The 14,018-nt window shown below is 38.6% G+C and overlaps 1 long non-coding RNA gene across 1 annotated transcript in view; it reads right to left on the bottom strand.

Annotated features, from left to right (window-relative positions):
- LOC106505851 (uncharacterized) overlaps nt 1–13,752 on the bottom strand; it is a 52,408-nt gene extending 38,656 nt beyond the window's left edge. Inside the window, exon 1 of the long non-coding RNA XR_002338058.2 lies at nt 13,650–13,752. This is a non-coding gene — a long non-coding RNA (uncharacterized LOC106505851). The remainder of the gene's footprint in view (nt 1–13,649) is intronic.
- Nucleotides 13,753–14,018: the final 266 nt, after the last annotated feature.

Raw genomic sequence — 14,018 nt, 5'->3', positions numbered from 1 at the left:
GTCTTTTTGCCATTTCTTGGGCCGCTCCCGTGGCATATGGAGGTTCCCAGGCTAGGGGGGTCCAATCGGAGCTGTAGCTGCTGGCCTACACCAGAGCCACAGCAACACGGGATCCGAGCAGCGTCTACAACCTACACCACAGCTCACGGCAATGCTGGATTGTTAACCCACTGAGCAAGGGCAGGGACCGAACCCGCAACCTCATGATTCCTAGTTGGATTCGTTAACCACTGCGCCACGACAGGAACTCCGAGGACATATTTCTTATTTTTAAAATATCAGTTATATTTCTTTATATATATATATCTATAAAATATATATAGTATATATACACATAGGATATTTCTATATTATGTATAATTATTATAATATGATGTATGTATTTGAAGAGAGAGAGAAAGATGAGAAAATAAACTGATGAGGTTTTTAACCTCGTAACTATTCTGTATCAAATTTAATTTTTTGGAGTTCCCATCACGGCTCAGTGGAAATGAATCCGCCTAGGAACCATGAGGTTCTGGGTTTGATCCCTGGCCTCACTCAGTGGATTGGGGATCCAGCGTTGCCATGAGCTGTGGTGTAGGTCACAGACGTGGCTCAGATTTGGCGTTGCTGTGGCTCTGGTGTAGGCCAGCAGCAACAGCTCCAATTAGACTCCTAGCCTGGGAACCTCCGTATGCTATGGGTACGGCCCTAAAAAGATAAAAAGACAAAAACATAATAATTTTTTCTTCAGGCACATGTTTAATTGATGCTATTTGATAGGAGTCTCTTAAGATACTCTAATTTCAGGTTAAAATTTAACCTCAAATAATACCTGTTTGAATACCACTCAGGACATCACAGTATGGTATTTATAAAGGAGTAGGCACGGATTAGGTCTTTTTTTTTTGTATTAACAGACAGTTGAGAAATTCAAGTTCTATATGAATGCGTAGAAAGACTTATCTGTTGATAGATGATAGATAGATATACACATGCATACAGTGACACACACACACGTACACAAACAAACAAGCACCAAAGGCATTAAAAAAAATGGCCCCATTGTAGGGATTTTATTATAGGATATCAGGTTATGTTGATCTCCCACATGGAGATCTTGGTATTTGTCTCATCTACATCTAGTGTCCGAACTCATTTTTATTAGCAGCCCTTTTCCCATTACGCTTCCTGTGCTTGGTAATGCAAATAAGCAGAATTTCGTGTCACTGTGCCGGCGACACTCCTTATGAAAGCCAGGGAGGAACGAAAACTGGAACTGGAGTTAATGGTACTTTTTAATAAAAGGAAAAAAAACTGTTTGGTTACCACTCCCTGATCTGGAGGACCTGCTAATCTCAAAGGTATGAGGTAATTCAGACTCTGTGGCACAAGCTCCCTCCCAGGCATCTGCCATTTCACAGTTTGTCTTATACACAATTAGAATATTAAGCTATCTGTGAACTATTTCGTGAGATGTTCAAAATATGCTAGAAGAGTCCTCCTTCCCAATAGGCAAGAAGTCAATGAAATTATACACCTTGTAAACTGGAAAAGGCAGATAAAATAATGATGTCAAGTCATTATTTCTGAAACTGTCTTTATTCCTAGAATGTGGCTGTGCTGCTGTCATGCGCCTTTTCGAGACCTCAAAATGAGGGAGGAGGTCAAAGAGGTTAAAGCGCGGCTGAAGGCGCCATGGAGTGTTATTTGTACCTGGAGTCAGTATGCTTTACATTTTTCATGTGGACAAGGTCTTTCCAGCTATTGTAGTGAACTTCAGAATCTAGTTGTCACTTGCACCAAATATCAGCTTCACCTTCCAACATTGTGCCTCAATTGTGTCAGGAGGTCATTTAAAATGAGGTTCTGGCTGCCTTGTGAAATGTGTTTGTCTTATAAAGAAAAAAAAAAAAGTTAATTTTTAGAAAGACAACCTGACCTACTTATTATTAGTATTATTTTTTTTAACCAGGCATATTTGGAATTAGAGCCTGCCTAAATTCTTGTCCTCAAGGCTGATAAAAACTTTCTAAGGTCAGATGGCTCAAATCTGGAAATCCCCCGGGTTTGGACCCCCATACTAAGAAAGCTGTGATGCAGGACAAATTAATGGGAACAGCTGGGCAGAAGGTACCGTCCCAAAGTTTACGCCATCAATGAGAGTCATGAAGTTGAATCCCAATAGCGGTTAGGGCTTAAATAATCTAGTTAGACTGTTTATATCAACACTGCTTAAACCAGAGAAGGTAAACCAGCTGTTGGCACCCTGGCTTTGGTCTCAGCTCTGTCATTTACCAGCTGGGATTGGTGCCACTCTGTCTATATTTAAATCCTGGCTTCATTTTTTAAGTGGATGCCCCAGGGCTGCGGCTCTCTAACTGGATGACTAGGGATATCAGAATCACCTGAGGGTTTTATGAAAACAAAGCGTTTCTGATTCAGAAGTCCAGGGTGGGGAACAGGGGACTGCATTTCTAGTGAGTTCCCAGGTGAGGCTGATGCTCCTGGTCTGGAGAATGACTGTTGAGAACCACAAACCTAGGACAACTGAATTAACCCTCTGGCTGTTGAGGTTTCTTCCCTGTCACATGGGAATGACAGTACTGCCCACTTCACAGGGCAGTTTTGTGATTAAATAAAGTAATATGGGGGGTCTTAGAATTCCACCCAGCATATTGTATTAATTAAGCATTAGCCATTCATCACAGATAACAGGGATAGAATACGCTGCCCCTCAGACTTTTATGTTTATAGACATAGGCTAGCTTTACCTTAGAGAAATCTGTATCAAATGTACTATTAAATAAAACTCTACAGCAGTACTGAATATGTAATTTTTGAGGGGGAAACGCTGTGCCTTTTAGGTTTTTAATTAAAGGACTTTGCCATCGTAAAACCTCTCTGGGAAACAGAGACTCTGAAAATTCTTCCATTTAGAATGGATAAGCAATGAGGCCCTACTGCATAGCAAGAGGGAGTTATATCCAGTCTCGTGGGATAAAACATGATGAACTATAGCATGAGAAAAATAATGTGTGTATATATATATATATATGACTGGGTCATTATGTTGGAGAGCAGAAATTGGCATAGCACTATACATCAGCTATAATTTAAAAAATTAAAAATTAATGAATAATAAATACACATGGGATTGTGACGGAAATTCTCCCACAAAGATGTTCATACAAGCATGTGCATGAGCTTGTGTTTATGCAATGGCTTTGGATGAAAGATAATGGTAGAAGAACTGCCTAAGTCAAAAATAGACTGGACCATCCAAGAAGCAGTCAGCTGTGCCTTTTCTTTATTATTTTTTATCATGTAAATTATGCAAAATGATCTCCATTCTCTCCAATGACTTACTTGCAAGTGGGCAGAATAAAAAATAATCCTGTTTGGGAACCAACCACCCTATATCCCAGAGCTAGCTAGGGGCCATTTGGATAGCTGCTGGACCTTGGGCAAGCCACAGACCTTCTCTGAGGCTTAGATTATTTAACTAAATGAAAGGACTCACAGTAGATAATCTCAAATCCACTTCTAGAATGTATGGCGGAAATTATCTTAGAAGATAAACACACTAATGGACTTAAAAACAGAATTTTTTTTCTCACCCACTGTCTGTAATAAGCTTCTCTCATATCATGGCTAGATTATCATACACCCTTTTCCTATTATTGAACTCATATGAGTTCAGACTGTATAAACTCAAAGTGTTCTTTTTTTCCATAGAATCCCTAATGTGATAATCTTGACACTGTGCCATATCTACTTGAGCCAGTTGAGGACATCTCAGGTTATTCCTCATCTGGATCACCAGAATGTTATGTTTTATCTTCAGACCTTTGCATATGCTACCCATCGCCCATCCTCTGCTCTAGCCTAGAAAACTCTTTCTCTCCTATTTTGCCCCCTTTCTAGAAGCTCTCCCCACCCTCCAGCACCCCATTCTGGCCTCCCTAATCAGGCCCCATTTTATTCTCCAAGTTACAGCTTAGATTCCCTTCCTCCAAGGAACCAGGATTGGGTTACCTTTATGGCTGTCCTACTGACCTGTATTTGGAATGTGATACACACACACTTGCATCTTACTGTTCTGTTACTTACTGTCTGTATGGCCTTGTGCAAGTGTTTTTGCTGAACCCCAGATTCTTAATTCTTAGAAATAAATAAAACTTTCTCATTGGGCTGTCACTAGGATGAAATAAGAAAGTACCTAACACCCAGTTCAGTGGTTGTAAATGATGGCTTTCATCCACCACAGCTAATTGGTCATCATTATTGCACAGTCCTTAAATGTTAAAAATCTAAAGTAGAGTTTTGGAAGTCATGGATCATAGTCAAATCATGGTTGAAGCCTTGGGCATGACATGGGTTGAAAAGGTGCTCCATATGCTTTGTGTCCAGATAACTCTCTCATGCATCAAAATCAACTGGAGGGTCACCTGTCCCCTTTTCCCATCCCCAAGAGTCAGTCAGCTGGCCTGCAGCAAAAGATGGCCTTTGATATCTATAAAGGCTCTCAGAGGAGCAGCAAATTTGGGATCCACTGCTTAGGATGATCCACAAGTGCAGAGTACAGGGAACATGCTTTGATGGAAGCCTGATTTGCATCTTAGAATGTGTATCTATCCCTTTATTTAGAAGTGGATCATAGTGGTACTTTACAAAAAGTTAGGATGTGGAGGTGCAGACAGACCAAAACCTTGACCAACTTTCTTTTACATTGCATAGCTGGGACCTCCACCTCATAAAATATGGGAAAAATTAATTTGATCAGAAATGTTTTAATGGTAAAATCTTTCAAGTGGCTATCTCAACCATAAAAGTGACCAATATGAGGCTGAACACTCCTTTGAAAAGAAATCAGCTATAAATAATAAACTTCTGTAACTGAAAGATTTGAGTGATTGATTAAGCTTACTTAGTTTCAGTTTCCATTCAAGGCTGAAAATTGTTAACTCAACACAATGGCTTTTTGTTTTGGCATGATTGACGCTGAGCTCATATTTCTCAGCATAATTATATTACCCAACAGGTTCATCCACTTCCTAGTGATGGCTCCAGTTCTTCATAAGACAGCTGAGACCTCAATTTAGTGGAGAGTAGGTGTCTTCTTCTTTGTTATAGAGTCTCACAGCTGGGTCAAATTTGTTAAATATGTTTGATTTGCCTATGGTACATGACTTAATATGAGAACTTAATCTGTCCAATCCACTGTGAATTTGGCAACAGTAGTAAGACACTTTTAGGACAACTTTAGAAGTCTTGGATGATTATCACATTTATATCAAATAAACCAAAGTGTTAAGAGCTAGTGGGAGGGAATGAATACTGAATAAGTCAAGCTTCATTCTCTATTTTGTTCATAAATATTAAACGCAAATTTGTCACAATCAGCAATTGAATAAAATCTCATTCTAACATAAAATTTTTATTCCCCAAATTCACTATTCAAGTTATGTATATCATCACAAAGTAGGGTTATATAGGTAAAGACCAGACATAAGACCTAAAAAATCAATATAGATCCCAAATTACACAATAGAAAATTAGACTTAATTTACATTTTCAGGAAATTATGTCCAAAAATATCAGAACATACATTATTTTCAAGTGCACATGGAACATTCTCAAGGATTGACCACATACTGGGGCACAAAACCAACCTCAACAAATTTAAAATTATAGAAATTATTTCAAGTATCTTCTCTGACTGCAATGGCATGAAAGTAGAAATCAACCACAGGAAAAGAAATGATAAAAAATACTTACTACATGGAGACTGAAAAACATGCTACTAAAAAACCAATTGGTCAATAAGGAAATCAAGAAGGAAATTAAAAAATACCTTGAGACAAATGATAATGAAGACACAACCACTCAAAATCTACGGGATGCTGAAAAAGCAGTGCTCAGAGGGAAATTCATAGCAATACAGGCTTCCCTCAAAAGAGAAGAAAAATCTTAAATCAACAACTTAACCCGTCACCTAAATGAATTAGAAAAAAAAAAGATCAAACAAAACCTAAAGTCAGCAGAAGGAAGGAAATCATAAACATCAGAGAGGAAATCAATAAAATAGAGATTTAACAAACAGAAAAAAATCAATAAAACCAAGAGCTGGTTCTTTGAAAAGGTAAACAAAATTGAGAAACCTCTGGTCAGACTCACAAAGAAGAGGAGAGAAAAAACCCAAATAAACAAAATAAGAAATGAAAAAGGAGAAATTAGAGTTCCTGTTGTGGCATAGTGGAAATGAATCTGACTAGGAACCATGAGTTGTGGGTTCAATCCCTGACCTCACTCAGTGGGTTAAGAATCCAGCATTGCCATGACCTGTGGTGTAGGTCACAGACACAGCTCAGATCTGACATTACTGTGGCTGTGGTGTAGGCTGGAAGCTATAGCTCCAATTAGATCCCTAGCCTAGGAACCCCCATATGCTGTAAGTATGGGCCTAAAAAGCAAAAAAAAAAAGAAAAAAAAAGAAAAAGGAGAAATCACAACAGATACTACAGAAATCCAAAAAAAAAAAAAATGAGAATACTATGAACAATTGTATGCTAACAAATTTGACAACCTAGAAGAAATGGACAACTTCCTAGAGACTTATAGCCTGCCATTATTGAATCAAGAATAAATAGACCAACTGAACAGACCATTCACCAGAAATGAAATTGAATATGTAATAAAAACACTCCCTACAAATTAAAGCCCAGGACCAGATGGCTTCACAGGCGAATTCTACCAAACATACAAAGAGGAACTTATACCCATCCTCCTTAAACTTTTCCAAAAGTTTGAAAAAGAAGGAACACTCCCAAAGACATTCTAAGATGCCACCATCACCCTAATACCAAAACCAAAGATACTACCAAAAAAGAAAACTATAGGCCAATAGCTTTGATGAATATAGATGCAAATATTCTCAATAAAATTTAGCCAACTGACTCCAACAACATATAAAAAAGATCATACACCATGACCAAGTGGGATTCATTGCAGGTTCACAAGGATGGTTCAAAATACTCAAATCAATCAACTTCATACACCACATTAACAAAAGTCAAAAATCAAATGATGATCCCAATACATGCAGAAAAAAAACATTTGACAAACTCCAACATCCATTCATGATAAAAACTCTTACCAAAGTGGGTATAGAGGGAACATACCTTAACATAATAAAAGCCATTTATGACAAACCCACAGCAAATATAATACTCGATGGAGAAAAGCTGAAAAACTTACCATTAAAATCTGGAAGAAGACAAGGATGACCACTCTCACCACTGTTATTCAACATAGTATTGGAAGTCCTAGCCAGAGCAATCAGACAAACAGAAGAAATAAAAGGCATCCAAATAGGAAGAGAAGAGGTAAAATTGTCACTGTATGCAGATGACATGAGACTATATATAGAAAACCCTAAGGACTCAATCCAAAAACTACTCAAACTGATCAACAAATTCATCAAAGTACCAAGATATAAGGTTAATATCCAGAAATCAGTCACATTTCCATATACTAACAATGAAATATTAGAAAAGGAATACAAAAATACAATACCTTTTAAAATTGCACCCCAAAAAACCTAATACCTAGGAATACACCTGACAAAGGAGGTGAAAGACTTATATGCTGAGAACTATAAAACATCCATCAAGGAAATTAAAGAGGATGCAAAGAAATGGAAAGATATTCCATGCTCCTGGGTTGGAAAAATTAATATTGTAAAATGGCCATACTACTCAAAGCAACCTACAGATTCAATGCAATCCCCATCAAATTACCCGTGACATTTTTCTTAGAACTAGAACAAACAATCCAAAAATTTATATGCAACCACAAAAGACCCAGAATTGCCAAAGCAATTCTGAGGAACAAAAACCAAGCAGGAGGCATAACTCTCCCAGGCTTCAGGCAATCTCACAAAGCCACAGTCATCAAGACAGTGTGGTACTGGTACCAAAATAGACATACAGACCAATGGAAAAGAATAGAGAACCCAGAAATAAACCCAGACACCTTCTGTCAATTAATCTTTGACAAAGGAGGCAAGAACATAAAATGGGAAAAAGACAGTCTTTTCAGTCAGTATTTCTAAGAAACCTGGACATCTGCATGCACATCAATGAAACTAGAACACACCCTCACACCATGCGCAAAAAGAAACTCAAAATGGCTTAAAAGACTTAAACACAAGACAAGACATCATTGAACCCCTAGAGGTGAATATAGGCAAAACATTTTCTTATATCAACCTTACAAATGTTTTCTCAGGTCAGACTCCCAAAGTAATGGAAAGAAAAACAAAAATAAACCAATGGGACCTAATCAAATTGACAAGTTTTGCACAGCAAAGGAAACCATAAAAAAAAAAAAAAGACAACTTACAGAAAGGGAGAAAATAGTTTCAAATGATGCAACTGACAAGGGCTTCATCTCTAGAATATACAAGCCACTTATACAACTCAACAGCAAAAAAGCCAACAACCCAATGGAAAAATGGGCAAAAGACCTGAATAGACATTTTTCCAAGGAAGATGTACAGATGGCCAACAAGCACATGAAAAAATGCTCAACATGCCTGATTATTAGAGAAATGCAAATCAAAACTACCATGAGATACCACTTCACACCAGTCAGAATGGCCATCATTAATAAGTCCACAAATAACAAATGCTGGAGGGGGTGTGGAGAAAAGGGAACCCTCTGCACTGTTGGTGGGAATGTAAGCTGGTATGGAGAACAGTATGGAGGTACCTTAGAAAACTAAGCATGGAACTACCATATGACCTAGCAATCCCACTCTTGGGCATATATCGCGACAAAACTTTCATTTAAAAAAACATATGCACCCGCATGTTCATTATAGCACTATTCACAATAGCCAAGACATGGAAACAGCCTAAATGTTCACTGACAGATGAATGGATTAAGAAGATGTGGTATATATACACAATGGAATACTATTCAGCCCTAGAAAAGAACAAAATAATGCCATTTGCAGCAACATGGATGGAACTGGACTCTCATACTGAGTGAAGTAAGTCAGAAAGAGAAAGACAAATTCCATATGATGTCACTTATATCTGGAATCTAATATATGGCACAAATGAACTTTTCCACAGAAAGGAAAATCATTGGACTTGGAGAATAGACTTGTGGTTGCCAAGGGGGAGGGGAAGGGAGTGGGATGGACTCGGAATTTGGGGTCAATAGATGAAAACTATTGCCTTTGGACTGGATAAGCAATGAGATCCTGCTGTATAACACTGTAAACTATATCTAGTCACTTACGATGGAGCATGATAATGTGAAAACATAGAATACATACATGTATGTGTAACTGGGTCACCTTGCTGTACAGTAGAAAATTGACAGAACACATTCAACCAGCTATAATAGGAAAAAGTAAAAATCAATATTAAAAAAGAAAAAAAAGAAACACCAGAAAAAAAATCAGTATAGACAAAAGTATATCTTTTAAGAATAAACAAAAAATATTTCATAAAATATTTATTTTTTTAGATTTTCATTTTTATACTATAGCTGACTTACAATGTTCTGTCAATTTCTACCATACAGCAAAGTGATCCAGTCATATATATATATATATACATTCTTTTTCTCACATTATCCATCATTATGTTCCATCACAAGTGACTAGATGTAGTTCCCTTTGCTACACAGCAGAATATCATTGTTTATCTACTCCAAAGGCAATAGTTTGCAACTACTAACCCCAAACTCCCAGTACATCCCACTCCCCCCCCACCCTTGGCAACCACAAGTCTGTTCTCCAAGTCATGATTTTCTTGTTTATTTTCTGTATATAGGTTCATTTGTGCCCTATATTAGATTCCAGTTATAAGCAATTTCATATGGTATTTGTCCTTCTCTTTCTGACTTACTTCACTCAGTATGAGAGTCTCTAGTTCCATCCATGTTGCTGCAAATGGCATTATTTTGTTCTTTTTTATGGCTTAGTAGTATTCCACTGCGTATATATGCCACATCTTCTTGGTCCATTCATCTGTCAATGGATATTTAGGCTGTTTCCATGTCTTGGCTATTGTGAATAGTGCTACAGTTAACACAGGGGTGCATGTATCTTTTTAAATGAAAGTTTTGTCCAGATATATGCCCAGGAGTGGGATTTCTGGGTCATATGATAGTTATATATTTAGCTTTATAAAATATTTATTTTATTTGTGACAGAAATGAGGCTTATTTTCACCTGAATAATAATTTTGACTCCTTGATAATAATGGCCAGCCAAACTACACCTAGCCTTCTCAAGTTGTCATCTAAGTTAATTATGAAAATAAGTGAATTTTGACCAGGTGTTTTCCTCTTTTTGTTCACCTCTTCTTAGAAAATTAGCCCATTAGAAAACACCATTGCCTGTCTTGATTTCCTGTGGTAGAAGTATTATGATTCCTGGCAATGAAAACTAAGATGGCTATTGAAGTCTTGCAGCAAACAAGTATAGAATGCTAGTCCAGAGTACTAGGCAACCTGGAGGTTAGGATGCAAAACTGCAGCAGAAAAAATGAGACTCTGTGGTGATCAGGAAAGTGGATCAGGAAGGAGAATATATTTAGTCCTCTGTGCACCTCTGCAGCTTTGAAGTTAAGCCTTTGCCATGAAGTAAGATCTAGCCTAGCTTGAAGGCTATCTGATAAAAGAGACTGGTACTTTGCTTTCTAAAATCCAAGTTTCTATAGACAGATGAGAATTCAACTGCCCATTAAACATCAGTTTGCCATATGGTTCTGTCTCATAATTACTGTTCTTTTCTTTCTATAGATTTCTTCCAGTTGATCTCATCTCAGATCATGATTTCACCTCCCCTTTAACGCTTAAAAACTTTCCTCCATCTAGCCCAGGATTTGGAGTTTCCATGGTGACCTCAACTCAATCCATCTAAAACAAACTTAATTGTGTCACTCCTGTGCCATCACTGGCCCTCCTCTGCCCTTATCTCTGCCACCTGCACCATATTGCTGCACTCCCCATCCTTGCTTTTGCATTTGAATCTGCCCAGAATGTTTTTCTCCAGACATCCTTGCCTGTCACTTCCACAGTAAGGCCTTTATGAACCATCCTGTCTTATTGCTCCTCATTACCCCCCTAATCCCCAGCACACCTGCTCCCACACACTGTCCTCTGCATTTCCTTTGAGCCGTAGTTTCATGGGCTGAAAAATGCCGTCCCCCCCACCCTGCCACTGCCAAATTACATATCTGCATCCTGATCATTGGAATCTGTGAACATGTTACCTTATCTGGCAGAGACTTTGCAGATGGGATTAAATTAAGGAGTTTGAGATGAAGAAATTACCCTGGATTATCTAGGTGAGCCCTTAATGTAATCACAAGTGTCCTTTTGAGAAGCAAGCGGAAGGAGAACTCACACAGACAGAAGAGGGGAAAGTAAGGTGACCCTGGAGGCAGAGATGGGAGGGATGCACTCACAAGCCAAGGAATACTGGCAGCCACCAGAAACTAGACGAGGCAAGGAACGAAATCTCCCCCAAACTCTCCAGAAGGAGCAAAGCCATGTCAGCATGTCACCTTGACTTTGACCCAGTGATACTGATTTTGGACTTAACGATCTTTAGAACTGCATGAAAATCTATTTCTGTTTAATGCCATCCAGTTTGTGGCAGTTCTGTTACAGTGGCTAGGATTAACTACCACACATAGTAATTGTAACTGCTTATCACACTTTGAAAATGGCTTCTTCATTATATTTTTGGTGAATATTGTTGGGCTCTTCACTAAAATAAAGGCTCCAGGAGGCACATATTTTTGGCTGTTTAGTGTCTAAGGCAACTTAAGTGCCTATAACAGTACATGAACATAATGGCACCAAAATATTTTTTAGGCAAATGGTGAATGGGTTGTCTCCAGCTGTCTACACCCTTGAGTTTTCCCAAACCTGCAAAAGTCTTTTCTCTGAAATTTCCTGATTTTTGAATGGCATCCACATCAGTGCATACTCTTAAATCCTCCCTCTCCTTCACCCCTTACAGCCAGCAGTGGCTACGTCCTGTCCACTCTACCTCTTAAGTGTCTCTCAATTGTCTCCTCTACTCAAATCATTTCTCCCTTCAATTTCCGCAGACTCTTAGCTCTTCATGGTTCTCTCCACCCTCAGTTCCTGCTGCCTGGTACCTCATTCTGACTCCTGCTCTCCTCCCCAGTCTTCTGGCCCTCCACAGCATGCAACTGTATTCCTACCAGACTGAGCACCAGAGAATCTTTGCACCTCTGTTCTTCCTCTCCCTTGAGCGTTGGGAGCACATGCTCTTCTCCCTTGTCTTTTGTTTAACAACAAAAATGTTTCCAATTTTCTACACTCTTGCCCCCCGCCCCTTGTATTGTGCCTTGCAGGGTTTTTTTTTTTTTCCCATCAAGATGTAGAGTCTATGTTTCCTTGAAACATTTCCTCTTGGATCCCTTCAAATTCTCTGTGTCTTGCTCTGTATGGTTGAAGACAGCAGAAGCAGTGTCATGCTGGTTTGCTGCCTCTCAAGAAACCCTGCCACCTCCAGGTGAACAAGCTTGGGCTAGCATGCTAGGACACAGAGTCCATGAAGAAGACTGAGGCAGGCCAGCCTATAGCCACCTGACCCCCAACATGCGAGGAAACCCAGCCTAGATCAGCAGAGCTGCCAACCTAAATCTTTAGTGACCACAGATGCATGATTGAGTCCAGGCCATTCCAGGAGAACCATCTGGATGACCTATAGACTATTGCCTATGAATAAGTACTTATTATTTTAAGTCATTAAGTTTCAGAGTTTCAAGCAGAAATAGCTAACTGATACATGGGCAAAAAAAGCAAATGTTAGCTAGTATTATTAATTCATGTTAAGATAGAATGTTACCATTTCAATAAGCATTTTCTATCTTCTTCAAAAGACTACTACTCTGATGTCTCATAGTACCCTGCATGTAACATGCCCTCTCTTTCATCTCTATTGTTTTGCTTATCACCTTGGCATTGATACTATTTGTATGTGAAGCAGTGTGTTGTAATACTCAATGCTATCAGCTCTGGAGCCAGGCTGCATGGGATTGTATTCTGACTCCACCATTTATTACCGCGTGACCTTGGCAAAGCTCTTTGTCCATATGTGTTTCGGTTTTCCCATCAGTAAAAGGAGGATGATGAAAATATCATAACCTCCCAGAATGGTTAAAGAATCAATTAAATTGATGTCTAGAAACCTCCAGGTGCATACACTTTACTCAGTGTTTGCGGAAGGAAGAATTTGTTTCTCCTAAGTAGGCAGTTGACTTCTTAGGAGAAGGGTTCATGTCATCTCTGTTTGGGTAAATGTAACACTATATCTAGCATCCAGTAAGTTCTGAGAAAAAAAACAAACAAACTGCAAACATCTTTCTTGAATGGATGACAACATACATTTAAACTGGGTCTAGTTTATCAAGGAGGATATGGGATTTTCTGATTTTTGTTTTGTCCTGTTTTGCTTTTTTTATGCTTAAAGAGAAACTCACTGAAGAATGGCTACCATATTGCTAAAAATTCTCTAGATTTGTTATAAATCAAGGATTAGTTTTCTCTTGCTACTATAACAAATTACTACAAATTTAGTGCCTTAAACCACTTAAATTCATTACCTTATAGTATTAGAGGTCAGAATTCCAATGTAGGGCCTCCTGGGGTGAAATTGGGACATCAGCAAGGCTGCTTTTCTTTTAGAAAGTTCAAGGAGGAGTATCTGTTTCTTTGTCTTTTCTGGTCTCTATAAGACACTTGCCTTCATTGGCTCATGGCTACTTCCTCCTTCTTTAAAACCAGTAGGATTGCACTGCTGGCCGTTGTTCTTTAGTCACCTCTTCCTCCAAACACAACCAGGGAAAATGCTCTGCATTTTGATTCATGTAATTGCACTGGAGCTGTCTGGATCCTCTCCCCATGTCTTGGTTTTTAACTTAAGCTACAAAGTCCTTTCTGCCATGTTTTAAGATAACATGTTTACATATTTA

The sequence above is a fragment of the Sus scrofa genome, chromosome 13 (assembly GCF_054392235.1).
Source record: "Sus scrofa isolate SSC_HxYL_T2T_F1_AM1 chromosome 13, Sscrofa_HxYL_maternal_Yorkshire_Landrace_v2.0, whole genome shotgun sequence".
Classification (NCBI taxonomy): Eukaryota; Metazoa; Chordata; class Mammalia; order Artiodactyla; family Suidae; genus Sus; species Sus scrofa.
This window is presented reverse-complemented; position numbering and strand designations above follow the sequence as displayed.